This window comes from Lactuca virosa, chromosome 3 (genome assembly GCF_052849685.1).
Source record: "Lactuca virosa cultivar CGN04683 chromosome 3, Lactuca_virosa_CGN04683_v6, whole genome shotgun sequence".
Taxonomy (NCBI): Eukaryota; Viridiplantae; Streptophyta; class Magnoliopsida; order Asterales; family Asteraceae; genus Lactuca; species Lactuca virosa.
The window spans coordinates 237,527,373-237,532,975 of record NC_136428.1 but is presented as its reverse complement, the minus strand read 5'-3'; positions in this window follow the sequence as shown (position 1 = coordinate 237,532,975).

The following is a 5,603-nucleotide window of genomic DNA, read 5'->3' as shown; positions in this document are numbered from 1 at the left end:
TGACAGCAATATTGGAAAATGGATTTGATTCTTTCATTTGTGGTAGTGTCTAAATTTACCAAATCAGGAAAGTTCCTCATCGCCCAAGTTTCAATTGGACCGAAACTTGGAATCATGCAAGTTGAATAGTATGATGAATGAGAACTTTCAAGCATTGGAAAATCAAGACTAATTACTTGTTCACATGGATGTGTGAGTCAAGTGAAGGACTAAAGGGATCGAGTACACATTCTTGTGCACTGGTCATGTCCACCACAAAGCTCGTTAAGACTATTTGATTTACTAAAGTTTAGTAAATATGGTTATACTTACAAGTTTAAGTATAATTCGGAAACATTGGAAAAGTCTCAATGTATGGCAGAACGAATGGGAAGAATCAAATTAGGCAGAAAGATAAAAGTTTCTCAAATCTGAAAAGATGGGAGAGTACTTTAGTATCATGTTTGTGATCATCTTAATGATTTAGAAATCATATCACAATTAGTCCTCTAAAGGTCATCTTAGTGCATTCTTATGACTAAGAAGAGGAGTCATGAATTGTTGAAATGGTTAGATCAGGAAGATGAGTCATACTTCGTTCCAAAACAATTCTTAGAGTCATACTCCAAGATTGTAACTTGAGTGACATATCTTAAAGAAAGGATTAAAACACTTGTCAAATGTAAGAGTAAAAGTGTCCTACTCTTGTACATTTAAAATTGGTAAGTTGTGATGTTTTGGATAAAACAAAGACCAACTAAGGCCAATTGTGTGAAGTGTTTGTCTTGATAAAGAATCTGCACTATCTCTTGAATATTTGGCAAGATAGTCTTATATGTCAAGAGGATAGTGGGAGTCTTAAAGATCCTAAAAAGAATTTCAAGAACTAATCAAGAATAAAACCTGAGGTTCTTCACTAGCACACGACTTGAGGTTTATAACCTATCGTGTTGACATATTCTGTGCCCATTCCAGTTAAAGTTGGCTTTGCATAGGTGTTCTGAAAGTTCTCAATTGGTTGCATAATAACTTGGAAGCAATGGCAGGCCCTGTACTGCCAGGTGGCAAGAAGTTAAGATTGCATAAGTTCAGTCCATATGAGTTTGGATTTGTCATTATCCTTGTCTTGTGACTATGGTTTTGACGATTCACATGGATAAGAACACATACACCATAAAATCTAAGGGTCATAAGGTTTCTCTCCGATTCATGAAAATGATGGTGAGGAAACACTTCCACCAAGTAGATTTGAAGCAGATGGCAAAAGGTCTAAACAATTGAGACTATGATTACGACATCCCTTTTCATAGTTCTGAAATTGTTTAGACACACATGCATGCTATCTAAGGAAAGGTGTATGATTTTGATAAAGTTTTATCAAAGCATCTCGTATCAGAAATCTGAACTTTGGTAAGAAAGTCAATAAAGTATTGATTTCTAGAAGTCTAGCTGATTTCTGAGTACATGTCAAAGCTAGTGGGAGCATAAGTGTTATGCTAATAATCATCATGTTAGTGGGAGCATGATAATTATTGTTAGTGTTGCAAGTTAGCAATGTTAATTATAGAAAACAAAAGTTTCAATTCGTGAGGCTGCAGGGATTAAAAAAGTTGTTTTGCTATAATTAAGGGAGAGGATATACTTCATTTCAGTTCTAAAGGCTTAGATTGAGACCTTAATCATCTTTAGTCAAGAATATATATATGATTTTCATGTTGGATTGGTTCAACTTAAGGAAATTCTATATATTGCGTTCTCAAAATTCGATTATGATTACGGCATCCCTCTTCATAGTCAAATTTTGAAAACATAGCAAATAAAAATATTGTAGCAAAAGACTGGTCTAGAATCATGTCTTTATGTGAGACATCATGAATCGTGTACCATTTGCTTTGGGTACAGGATCGATTTCATGTGCTATAATATTTGTCATTTCTAAATTTTTCCAAATGCCCAGAGGCATTAAGAAGGGAAAAGGTCTAGAATTGGATATGACTAAAATGATTAAGCAATTGTCGAGGACAATCTGAGGTTTACCAAAGATTGGTTGCTTAGAGACAGTTGGAAGTATAATGCTAATTTTGGAAGGACCATATTGACATATTCTAAAAAGAGGCATCTCTTATTCAGAAGTGATAGTCAAAATGAGAATATGGAGGTGTCTCCATAGGTGGAAGTTATTTGTGTAAGATTAGAAAACTTAATGCAAGAAGCATGTCCAAAGCAATGTACTTTGAATATGAGACTTAGTTTCCATGGAGTTGATCTCCATTGGAATACCTTATAATGATTGTTGACAAGTCTTTGTGACTTTGTACATATTCATTACAGGAGGGTCAGTGCATATAAGTTTAAAATCTAAACAGATTTCGATAAATGATAGGAATTTGAAATTCTCACATTTTTCGATAAGGATTTGGGAGTGTGAAATTGGAATCATTGAAATTATGTTCAATTGGTTTATTTCACAAAGTAAGGATCATAGACAAACATAGAGTGCATACTTGGTGTATGGCAAAGCTATTGTTTAAGAAAAACATAGTGTACATGCTTGGAGCATGGGACAACTAGTGTTTTTAATTCAAGTATAAAGTTGATAAAACCAAAACAATGAATAATGAGTAATCAGTATGGTGATAAATAAAAGTGTTTATTTATATTCATAGGGTTTGATACCATATTTGATTCATTTATTCTTGTGTTTCACTTTGCATGTTTTGACATCCAGAATAACTAAGTCGCTCTTCCTGAATGATTAAGTTATTCAAACCATCCACAGTCGGTCATATGTTGGAAGTAGATATGAATCAAGACTGTCATGGGTTGGTTTGTAGAGGTCCAAGTTGGTGGACAAAGTGGTGCTACAACACTCATGAGTGCTCACGCTCATTTGAATCACTTCATGGATTTTATCACGAGTGATAATGAGACGATAATATCTTATATTCTTAAAACCTAGAGATATGAGTTGTTACTATGAGTTGGTTATACACTGATTGCACGAAAACGCATTGGTAACTCGATGTTATAAAACGTGCCTTTGTGTATGATTCAACAAGTAGTAGAACAAGCCATATGAGTCGAAGTTTATCCATTCCTTTTACCTTCGGGATAAAAGCGATATCTGTGGGCCCCTCGATGATTTAGCGATGACACATGTGAGTGCTTGGCCAAGCCAGGACTGATTTGATTTGTTCAATCAGTCAGTCATCATAAATCGAAAATCGGGAAACAACAAATGGACAGAGAGAATGATTATAATCCATGTCTCAGTCCATATGATATCTAGAATGGAGGAATATATGATCCCTTATCTAACGGACAAGTCATTGACAAGGTCAGAGTTCGACAGCGGCTTTAAGAGCTACGATTGCCAGTTAGGTTTTGAAGTCATACTCAATAATAGTTTTAGACTTATCCAAGTGGGAGAGTGTTGGATTAATGTCTAAGTCCATAACTATATTTGGTATGTACTTGACCCGACCCGGCATGGTCCATTTGGGTTGCACTTCACCGACACAATTTATATGGATAGTCTTTTTGAGAATAGTATATTTATGATTTATATTAATATATTATAAGTTCTAATATATTAATATGGAATCATATTATTTAATTAGTATTGATCAAGAATTAATTTAGAATTAATTAAGTGATCAAAAAGAACTAATTAAATATGGACTCTTATATATATGGAATGGGCCAAGTTCATTTAGGTTGGGCTAAGCTTTCATGGATGGTCCATGGAGCTTTTAACCCATGGATCCTATGTAAATGAAAGGTCATGGGTATTAGGGTTTACATGGATGTAACCCTAATCCTCCATAATATATAAAGGGGTCCTTGGCTCACAAAATTGAGAACAAGTGTGTGAAAATAAGGGTGGGCCGATTTTAGTGTGCATACATATTCTCTCAAGTTCTTCCAAGGTGTTTTGGTGATTTGTGATTCCATTTGACGCTTCCACACTATTGGGGCTAAGCTCTTAAAGCTTGAAGACATCAAGCTACATCAAAAGGTATGCCATCTAACTAGAACTTTGTAGTATAGGTGCTTCATAATATGCTAGTTAGGATGAAACCTTGGAATAGTTAATATTTGCATGTATAATAGAGAAAACATAGATCCAAGGTTTATAGGGTTGCATGTACACCATAGGAGTGTTAGAATGCTCAAAACCCAATAACTATCACGGCAAGAACCACTTTGCCAAAGATTGCATGCTAAGGAAAATGGCCGAGAAAAGAGATGGTGAAGACGATGAGGCGTACTACATGCGCAAGTTGGAAGAGATCAAGAAAAAGAAGGCGTCTAACAGTTCTATGAATGCCTTGATTGTGCAGGAGAATGCAGACGAAGATGAGTTCGGTGGCGTTGAAGTTTGGTCAACCGATTCTGAAGATGAAGAGGTGAGAAAGCCCACTCATGGAAGGGCTTATGTAGCAAAGGATGTAGGTTCGGCTGGAAGATGTTTGATGGTCACAGCTGGGGCATCAACCGAAAGTGCAAGAGAGGAACCGAACCTGACTGAGGACAAATGCTTTGCAGCCAAGCCCGTGAGCGAGAAGATCAACAACTGTGATCGGCTGATCAAAAAGGTACAATCCATCCTTGAATCACTTAAAGTTCCAGTAATAGATTATGAAGAAGAGTTAAATGAATTAAAATTTAAATTTTCTAACTTAAGTGGTAGTCTCATGCAAACTCGCTTCGCGAATTCTAACCTAACTGACCAACTCAGCAGGGTATCTTCAACAAGTGAGGAGAGAAGGATGTGGATTGAGCTAAAGGAGGCGGAATTAAATAGGGCTAGAGATGAAAGTATTTATTTGCAAAGAGACAACTTAAAGTTTTTAAAACAAAGGAATGTTTTTTGTTTAATTTCTAAGCGCTTATATACTAATATTGCTCAATTGCATTTAAGTTGTGAAATAGGGAAGAAGATTCACAAGATGATCTTACCCTTCCTTGAATATAAGGAGGATGAGGTCATTGCTGAGTGTGAATCTATAGTGTCCTCTAAAGAGACATCCATGTCATACAAAATTGGACTGGACAAGATAGAAACCTTCATTGATTCTAAGGAACATAAATGCATGCTCAAAAATCTGTTGGATGAAAATGATAGGTTAAAAATTAAGTCCGAAACTGTTCAATCATTTGACTTGTCAAACGCCAAATTAATTTCGGAAAATAAAATGAACTTAGATAATACGTCTGAATTTGATGAGGAGAGTGAGATGAGCGAAATTTCAGTGGAAGACGTAATTGATTGCTCTGAGTTTATGAAGAGCGAAACCGAAAATGAGAAACCTCTCATATCTGAAAATTCGGTTGAATTCGCTCGCCTGTCAAAAGAAAAGCCACAGAAACTCAAAGAAAAAGCTATGGTTTATCAAAAGGTTCAAACTGTGCCAAATCAGGTCTATGCAGGAACAGGGGTCATTGCAAAACAAACGGCGGAGTTAAAAATCTTGGTCGACAAAGACAATGCTGAAGGGTGTGACGATTATTTCTGGTCAGCACCTATTGACAACGCGGACGAAACCGAAGGCTTATCTGAGAAAACTTCATGGAGGGTTAAAGGACGATACGTTGCTGAACCCATCAACAAACCCTCGAGT